Source organism: Echinops telfairi, unplaced genomic scaffold, assembly GCF_000313985.2.
Source record: "Echinops telfairi isolate 266 unplaced genomic scaffold, ASM31398v2 ScPeMD7_7414;HRSCAF=8452, whole genome shotgun sequence".
Taxonomy (NCBI): domain Eukaryota; kingdom Metazoa; phylum Chordata; class Mammalia; order Afrosoricida; family Tenrecidae; genus Echinops; species Echinops telfairi.
Window position 1 is genome coordinate 1766760 of NW_022111314.1, and position 10138 is coordinate 1776897.

Here is a 10138-nt window from a genome sequence, read left to right on the forward strand (position 1 = left end):
AGTGGGCTTTGCTCCTCTTTTCAGGGGCTTCCACCCTGAGGGGTCTGATGAGAACCATTTCAGGCACGAACTGCTCCCCATCCCTGTTCCCAAGACTGCCCCCAACGCCGGCCCTTCCCTGGATCAGGGTTTTCACACGCCGGGTTTCGGAGTCCATGGCCAGCCCTGTTTCCCAGTCTGTTTCCGTCCGGCCTTCCTGTGGCCACCAACCACTGCTGGCCCACCCTGAGTAGTGACTTCACACTGGCCGGGCATTGAACCCCGGCCCCCCCGCGGCCCATGTGGGCTTTCGCTGTGTGCCCCCACGGCCCTGCCCTCATTAGATTCCAGCTCTCTGTGCACACGGATACCTGGAGTCCACGAAACCAGCTCCAAGGAGGCCTAGCGGTGCAGGGGGTTGAGCAAACTGAGCGCCCAGTGGTTCCAACCCCCTTGCTCTGCAGGAGAAAGGCCGCCTGAGTCTCTGGAGGCCTCTGCTCTGCTCCGTCCTGCGGGGAGTGGTGGGGAGGGGGGCACTGTGTTTCTCTCTGTCCATTTCACAACGGAGGCCAGAGAGCAGGGCATAGGGTCCACTTGCTGAGATGGCACGGGCCCTGGCCACCTGGAGCCTGCAGCAATTCCGCTGGCCGCCTTGCTCCGCAGCTGCTGTGTGTGGCTGCGCCGAGCTGCAGTAGCCCTGGCCAGTCCAGCAGAGAGCATTGCTTTATCAGACTTCCCTTGAGCACAGCAGCCTGGATACCTAGAGGGAGGAGGAGGGAGTCGGACCGCCCAGCTCAGGTCCATAGCCAGCTTCCAGAGCAGGCCGCTCAGAGTGGGGCCAAGGCCCAGCAGAGCCCACCACCTGCCCAAATGCAGAGTCTCAGGCCCCAGCCCAGACCTACTGTACCCCAATCTGATGCTCACCACACCGCCACCCCCCGGGTCTCAACTCTGCACGGAATCACCAGGGATTCCAGAATAGTGTAGACTCCTGTGTGCCAGGGGCGTGAGCCTCTAGGGTCCAGGAGCACATGCTGTAAAGGGTTAGTTCCCCAGGCCTTGCTGCTAAGGCCCCATGCCTGCCTGTCCATCCCGGCCACAGCCGCCCGGTGACAGAGTAAAACTGCCCCCACAGGTGCCAAGAGAGCAAAGGTGTCGCTCTGAGGACGGAGGTGCACCTGAGAGAGAAGCCATGGCTGTTTTAACCGCGTGAAGGCTGGACAGTGAACCAGGAAGACAACAGAGGGACAAGTGCATTTGAGGGTCGGCCACGAGTACTGGGTGCACCGCGGGCTGCCCGGAGGAGGGGCAGACCTGCCAGGAAGGGACACAGCAAGAATGGTCCTCAGAAGCGAGGGTGGGGAGACTTGGTCTCACGGACCTCGGACCTGCTATCAGGACGGACCCGTCCGTGGAGAAGGACGTGGTACTCGGTAAAGCGGAGGGATGGAGAATGAGGAGGGCCTCAAAGAGATGGACTGCCCCGTGCCGGGGAGCAAGGCCCAAACCTGGCAGTGGCCCTGAGGGTGGCGCTGGGCCGGCCGGGCAGAGCTTGATTGGACCGGCGGGGGCGGGGGGTGGGGTGTCTCTGTGAGTGGGCACTGGTTCAGCGGCAAAGCCTAGATGGAGGTGCACTGCCCGCTCTCCCCCCGCGGAGCCAGGAAGTGGCTTTGAGATGACAGTCTCCAGCAGTCTCTGCTCCGGCCAAACCAAGGCTCCTACTGCACGCCTGAGTATATGCTCCTGGAGATTGGTGCTCCCTGGGTCCTGCGAGCACCCTCTGCTCTGGGGCTCCGGGGAGGGCCTGGGGCTCAGCATTCTGAGGAAGAGAAGGGCAGAGTGAGCACCACTGAAGGGAGGGTGCTTCCTCCAGGAGAAAGACCCCCTTCCATGATCCCCGCCCCAACCCCTGACAGAGAGCCCTGGAGCGAAGTGGGCCGTGGTCTCCAGGAGAGAGTGAGGTAATGGAGTGAGAGGGGGCGTCTGAATGCTTCCCCCCATGGACACTGTTGACCATCACTGGGTCCCAGCTGTTTTGTGCCTCCCCCCCACCCCCGTTGTCTTCCCTTCTTTGCACATGCACACTGCAGTGATCGAGAAAGAGCCCCTTGTGAAAGCAAGCAGGGCACTGATAGCAGGACGTGTGTTTGCAGAAGGAAAGGCATCCTGGTGGACCAGCAGTGCTGTTCTGGGCACTGTCCGAGGGCAGGGGTCAGCCTGCTGCCTGGCACAGAGAACGCTACAGAAGCAGAGGGGGAAGTTTTAAAAGGCAGCCCAGGCTGTCTTACTACCTTCCATCCCAATAAGCCCCCTGTCAGAGTAACCCGCCGCTGACTATCATGGGGGGTCCATAGGCGCGGTTGTACGGCGATAATATATGAAGATTATAGTACAGTCATGGAGAATAGGGAAGACAGGAGAGAAGATGAAATAAGGGAGTCAGACACATTTCATGGTAGCATGCTCACCACAGCCCCTCTTGGGGGTCCATGTGGAGGTGGGAGAAGAGGAGAGAGAGTATATTTCTAACCAAGGATTATATATACTGAGGGGCGTGCAAGCCCCCCTGATTACAGGTAACCACATACATGACAGGAAGGGGTTGTACCATGGGCAATACAGCAATGGGAGGGGGACCATCTAGGGGTGTACACACAATAGGAAGAGGAGGGATTAGGGTACACATGTGACAAGATGGGCAGATCCTAGATTCAAGATAGCACCCAACCTTGGTCCTCCTTGAGGACAAAGATGGCTGATGCCGTCAGGGAGCAAACTTCTAAGCAGCTGACCACACAATGAGCTAGCAAGCCGGAGACAACCTGGGGGGAAGTCTTTTTGTATCCCACAGCCCCCACCAGGCTGGAAGGCACTGGACGTAAGGGGAGAATGGCCTTTGTTATTGTTATTGTCTTTATATAAGGTCAACAGCTGCTTTAAAGGCCTTCTCTGCAGGCAGCCTCGTTGGGAAGCGCCCCGGTGGCCCTGCTCACAGGTGACACCTGGCCAGGCTGGGTCCCCTCTGGGCCCTGCAACTCAGAACACCCAAAATCAAACCCTCTACTATCCAGTCAGTGCAGACTCACTATCGGACGGAGTAGAACTCTCCCTGGGGTTTCCAGGAGCAGAAAGCCCAATCTTTCTCCCTCCGAGAGGCTGGGGGTTTCGAACTGTTGACCTAGAGGTTAGTAGCCCAACGGGTAACCACTACCAATGGGTAACCATCAGGGCAACTCAGGAGCCAGGGGTTAACTCTAGTCCTTCCATGTTACAGAAAACGCAGAAGATGCAAAAGCGCTCTCACCTAACCCCAGCCTGCCTGCCTTTCTAGTTTATCCTTGGCCACGCCCTCAGCCTGAGGCCCCGCCCCAAACAGGAACAAATGCCGGCTCTTGCTTTCACCTGTGAACACATGGGCCTCTCTTCAATCTTTCTCGCTCTGCGGGGTTGGATGGTGTTCCCCAAATACATGCGCAGAAGACCTAACCCAGGACCTGAATGATGACCTGGCCGAGACCAAGGAAGCACCTGTTCAAATGATGCCCATCTACATTAAGAACAACCACCCTAAGACACCTGGTGGCGGGGCAGGGTCATCTGGCAAGCTCCCTAGAAATACAGGTGGCTGCACCCAGGTCCTGTAGATCCAGAGTCTGCAAACATCAGTGAGGGTTTGAGTGAGGGCCCTCTGGGGACTTGGGATGCGCACCTGTGTTTACTATCTTCTGGTTTAGCTATTAACCCCCTCCCGGTGCGTCCCTCTGACGTACCATGTCGAGATTTATTTTGATATCTTTCCAGCAAGGGGGAGACCATGTGCTGGCAAAGCAATACCTGAACGGATGGGGATAAGGCGACTGGGTCACCACCTGTCCAGGTGGAGTATCCCCCACCAGGTGAGGTATATAGCAGTGAGATTCTCAGGACAGCCAGGGGGAGCAGAGGCTGCTGGGCTCATGTTTATATGGTGAACTCAACGGCAAGGGGCTCACAAGCCAAGCTTCATGGGCCTGACCCACCGGAGGGTTTAGGAACTGGCAGCCAGCCGCGTGGAAGACCACGGTGGGGGTGGGGCATTGGGGCGTGGGATCAGTGGGGATGGGATATCCAGGCGAGGGAGGGTCAGGGGGTAGGTACAAGGTGAACTGTGAATGCAAAATCCCTTCTTTGCCCCCAACCCTTACAGGGAGGGTGTCCAGGGCCTGGGGTGAGGGGGCAGGAGGGGGAATGAAAGCCGCTCCTGAACCCAGAAGCCCTGTGCTGTCCAGAGAAAGCTGCCCCAAGTCTGACCAGGGCTGCCTGCTGCACCCGGTTCGCTGATGAGTACCCGGGAAGCGGCTTCCCCAGGTGCCACAGTCTCTCAGAGGCAGAGGGAGGAACCCAGGCCCACCGAACTATCAGGAATTTCCTCTCTTCCACTGGACATTCTTGCTGGGGAAGGGACACAGCTTCCACAAAATCTGCAGACAATCAATAAGCTCTTCCCTCCATTACAAACGGCACTCAAAAGCCAACCGACCCTGAAGGTCAAAGCTTGTTGGGTGACATTAGCTGATTCCAAGGCTTTGGCCCCTGTGACCCAGTAGAGCGGCCCCATGGGGTTTCCCTGGCATCACCCTTATGGGGGCAGATGGCCAGTCCTTTCTCACACAGAGCCAGGGCAGGGGCTCCAACCACCAGCGTCAGGCCGCCATCCCCATTGGGGAAGAAAATGCCGATCATGGGCCACCTCCCACAAGGAGCAGGGACGGAACCCTGTAGAAGGGCAGCACCTCTGTTGGAGCCTCAGAGGACTTCCGGGAGCCACAGCCTCCAGATCCGGAGGAAGCCTCTTTCAGAAGCCAGCTATCTCATCCGCACCCGATATCCATGATAAAGGAGGGCTGCTGTCAATGTGGTCGCTCAATGGGCTGCTAACCATGAGGTCAGCGGTTCAAACCCACCAGCTGTTCCCCAGGAGAAAGATGAGCCGTTCTGCTCAGTCAAGGCTGATAGCCCTGGAATGATGACCTGTCATAAAGGGCACGTCCTCTGTCCTGGTAGCTGTGAGCTTGAGTTTTGCTTTTTGTGTTTAGATCCATAGTAAATATAAAAACATCTACTACCAAGCACCCAAAAGACAAACAACCCAATTAAAATACAGGACGAGGCCACAAATGGACATGTCAAAGGAGAGGGTATTCAAAAGACCAATAAACTCACGACGAGCAGCTTAGATCCACAGCCTTAGATCCACTGTCATCGATCCTTAGATCCACGGCCTTAGATCCACTGGCATCGATCCTTAGATCCACGGCCTTAGATCCACTGGCATCGATCCTTAGATCCACAGCCTTAGATCCACTGGCATCGATCCTTAGATCCACAGCCAAATCCACTGGCATCGAGTGGATTCCAGGTCATGGCGATGCTGCCAGGGCTTCCCAAGGCTAGAATCATAATTGGAGCCTCCTTTTTGTCCTGAGGAACAGCGAGTGGTTTTGAACTGCTGATGTTGTGCTCAGAAGTCCAGCAGCTTCCTGGAAATACTTCCATCGTTGTTGTTGTTGTTGTTGTTGTTTGGTGCCATCGAGCCAGTTCTTATCACCGAGGCTGTGGACAGGAGAAGGAAGCAGTGCCCGGACCTGTACCATCCGCACAATCATGTTTGAACCCATTGTTGCAGCCACGGGTCAACCCATCTTGTCAAAGGTCTTCCTTTTTGCTGCCCCGTTATCTTTTGTTTGTTTTTTGTGATGAATCACTATGCTTTGATCATGCTCAATTTGTCACAATGAAAATACATCCTGCATATCAGATATTGACATGATGATTCACAACAGTAGCAACATGACAGTGATGAAGTAGCAACGAAAATAATGTTACGGTTGGGGGTCACCACAACTTGAGGAGCTGTATTGTTTTTGAAAAATCATTTTATTGGGGGCTCATACAACTCTTATCACCATCTATCCATCCATCCATTGTGTCAAGCACATTTGTACATTTGTTGCCATCATCATTCTCAAAACATTTGCTTTCTACTTGAGCCCTTGGTATCAGCTCCTCATTTTCCCCCTCCCTCCCTGCCCCCTCCCTTATGAACCATTAATAATTTATAAATTATTATTATTTTGCCATGTCTTACACTGTCTGATGACTCCCTTCACCCACTTTTCTGTTGTCCATCCCCCAAGGAGGGGGGTTATATGTAGATCCTTGTAATCGGTTCCCCCTTTCTACCCCACCTTCCCTCCACCCTCCTGGTATCACAACTCTCAGCACTGGTCCTGAGGGGATCATCTGTCCTGGATTCCCTGTGTTTCTTTCCAGTTCCTATCTGTACCAGTGTACATCCTCTGGTCTAGCCAGGTTTGTAAGGTAGAATTGGGATCAAGATAGTGGGGAGAGGAAGCATTAAAGAACTAGAGCAAAATTGTATGTTTCATTGTTGCTACACTGCACCCTGACTGGCTCATCTCCTCCCCCGAGACCCTTCTGTAAGGGGATGTCCAGTTGCCTACAGATGGGCTTTGGGTCTCCACTCCCCACTCCCCCTCATTTACAATGATATGATTTTTTGTTCTTTGATGCCTGATCCCTGATCCCTTCGACACCTCGTGATCACACAGGCTGGTGTGCTTCTTCCATGCGGTCTTTGTTGCTTCTGAGCTAGATGGCCGCTTGTTTACCTTCAAGCCTTTCAGACCCCAGATGCTGTATCTTTTGATAGCCGGTTGCCCCGTTATCTTACCAAGCATGATGTCTTTCTCCAGGTCCTGGCCTCTCCTGACCACATGTGGAAGGTCCGTGAGACAAAGTCTCACCGTCCTTGAATCTAAGGAGCACTCTAACTGTGATTCGTCCCAGACAGATCAGTTGACTCTACGCGCATAGTCCTCACTAGCACCGTCTTTCAAATGCATGGCTTCCTCTACCAGTAACCATTCCCGAAACAGCGTCTGTTGATTCTGACGCATGGTGGCCCCGGTGTGATGCATGTGTCACACACCCGGTAGCAGTTCTCCATGAGTTTCCTCGTTGTAACCTTTACACAGGAAGATCCCAGGCCTTTCTTCTGCAGAGCTCCTGCGTGGCTTTGAAGGGATGGCTCCTAGTCAAGCGCAACCTAGTCCCGACAACGGTCACTTGCCGCTGAACCGACAGTTCCACCATGGTTAAGATGGTTTCAACTCACAGAGGCCCCAGAGGGCACAGTTGAACTGTTCCACAGAGTTTCCAGGGCCGTGAACTTCAGACGCAAACTGAGGCATCTCCCTCCATTTGAGCAGCTGGTGGGGTCAAACGACCCACCCTTTGATTAGCAGCGTTCCTCCAGGGTCCTTCAGACAGCTCTAAGGAGCTGTCCTACGGCGTCATCAGGGTGGCAGCGATAAGGAGCACGGGGACAGCAGGTGGGGTGAGCTGTCTGAGAAGCTAGAGCCCGCCCCCATGCGGATGAGCTTGCAAAACAGCTAAACACCGTGTGGCCCACTCATACGAGGGACTATTACCAGCGACAGGGAGAAATATGGGGCCTTCTCCTCCCATAAAGAGTCAGTCTTGGAAACCCACAGGGGCAGTTACACCCTGCCCTCTAGGCTTGCTGTGAGTGGACGTGCTGGCAATGGGTTTGCCTTCCCCAGCCAGAGCACCCAGGATCCTGTAAGCTGGCCAACTGGGGAGGGGCCTGGGGCTCCCTGTCCCTCCTGGTGCCGAGCATGACGTCCTTGATACTCAGGTCATTGAACAGAAGCCCCCAGGAGCGGCTCCGAGCGGAGATGCTTCTCAATCAACAGGAGGACCGTGGCGGCGACTCCTCACCTTCACAGGGTGCGATGCGGCTGCTGAGCAGTCAAATGGAAGCTAAATGGGATGCTGGGGAGGCGGGGATGAGAGTGCCCTCTCAGGGCGTGGGGGTGGGGGCCCGCACCAGGGGACGTGCCAGCCCCTCGCTGTGTTTACCCGGCATGCTTCAGCACCTCCCCATCTATTTACAGGCCTGCAGGACAAACTGCTGGGTGTCGAGTGAAATTAATAATGTGTGGGGAAGGGTGGGGTCGCAGCGCCTCAGGAAGCCAGCTGAGCTGGGTGACTGGAGACTGGGGATCAGGGGGAGCAAGGCTGATGGACCGATACCCTGGTGGCTATTTAATCACAACGAGGGGCAGCTGCCTTCAAGGGTGGCCAGAGGAGGGGTCCGGGGTCCCGCAGGCTCACACCTGCTATCACAGGCCTCATGAGGCCCCTTCCTCCCCAACAGGGGTGTGCCCCCCATGCTCAGAGGGAAACACTGGGTGTAGGACCCTAAGGCAGGCACCTCAGATTGTTAGAGATGAGCCCTAACCTCTCTGCTGTGGACAGGAGCCCTGCTTAAGCAATAGGCTGCCCCCTGGGAGGGAGAAAGGTGAGGCGGTCAGTTTCTGCTCTGTTCTATAGGGTCGCTGTGAGCTGGAGTCAACTCGAGAGGAACCAGTCTTCTTTCACCTCAGGGGGGTTGGAGTGGGGCTGCTAGCCCCAAGGTCAGCAGCCCTGGTGGCACAGTAGGTTGTGTGTGGGGCTGCTAACCACAAGGTTGGCAGTTTGAAACCAGCAGGGACTCTGCAGAAGAAAGATGAGGCTGCTCCAGTAAAGATGAACTGGGGGAACTCCCTGGGTCAGTTCTCCTCTGAATCAGAGTCAGGGGTCCTCAAACTACGGCCCGCGGGCCACATGCGGCCCGCCAAGGACATTTATCCGGCTCGCCGGGTGTTTCCCCCTGTTGTTTTTTACTTCAAAAAAGGATAGGTGCAGTGTGCATAGGAATTTGTTCATAGTTTTTTTTTTAAACTATAGTCCGGCCCTCTAACGGGTCTGAGGGACAGTGAACTGGCCCCCTGTTTAAAAAGTTTGAGGACCCCTGATCAGAGTGGACCCCACAGCAGTGGGTTTACTGAATCCGGGGATGGTGGCTCATGTTGTTGGAGGGCAACCACCAGGCACCAAGGAGATCCTTTTAGAGAGGCCAGGACAAGGACCCTCCCCTGGCTTTCAGACTTGAGAGGCAGACTTTCTGAGAAAGAATGAACTTGTGTGTGAAAGCCATCCTGGGGGCCGCTCAGCTGCAGCAGCACTTGCTCCCCAGAGAAGGTCTCCCGGGGAAGCAGCCATGGGGCCACGCCCCCCTCTGTTTGTGCCTTCCACCCTGCAGAGGTGGGCGTGCCTGATTTCTGATGGCTGGGGCTCTGGGAGCCATGGGCTCCCCTCCTTCAAAGACTCACAGCTAAGCACTCTTTGGTTTGCATGTACATATAGTTTTACACCTGCGAATGTGTGAATCACTTTAGCTCACAGGGTTCTAGACACCAGCATTAGGCGACCCTTTCATCTGCCTTCTTCTAGTTCCCTTGAGCATGTGCGTGCACATGTGTGAGTATGGACACTGGACTCAGTCCCACCAAGATCATGGGGTGACTGCCCAGTGCAAGGTCCCCATGCGTCAGAGCCAGCAGAACGTCCTGCCCACAATGCTCTCTGATTCTTTGATTCATATTTTGCTCTCAACACTCACACTCACCACCCTCATAGTCAACCCTGACTCACAGAGACCCTATAGGACAGCATAGAACTGCCCTTTGGTGTTTCCAAGACTAACTTTTTAGAAATCCTTATTTTTCTCCCTTGGAGCAGCAGGTGGATTCGAACTGCTGACCTCACAGTAGTAGCCTAATGTGTAACCCATTATGCTATCAAGACTCCCCCCACCCCCCAAATGGCTCTGGAACCCATAGACAGCTCTAGAAACACAGAGAAAAGGTGATATAGTAAATGATACTGTATAGTATTATTTATAGATGATTATTATAGATATTATAGTATTATTATAGATGATATAGTAAATAATACTGTGCATGTGGGTTTTGGAGTCCAGGGTCTAAGAAAGGCCTGTACAGCGGTGTGCTGTAGCTTCTAGCTGCCGAGTGGCCTCCTTGCCTGGGGGAGGTGATGGGAGAATGGACATCAGGAGCAACTGGGGGTGGTGTCCCGGTCCTCCTAGGTCATGCTGACAAGGACAAAGTCTGAGGCAAGCACCACACCAAGATGTGAGACCAAGACACCTCAAGAATCTCTAGGTGGACTACCTGTGTTAGGCAGGGTTCTCTAGAGAAACAAAACTAAGATGCAGGGTTCTCTAGAGAAA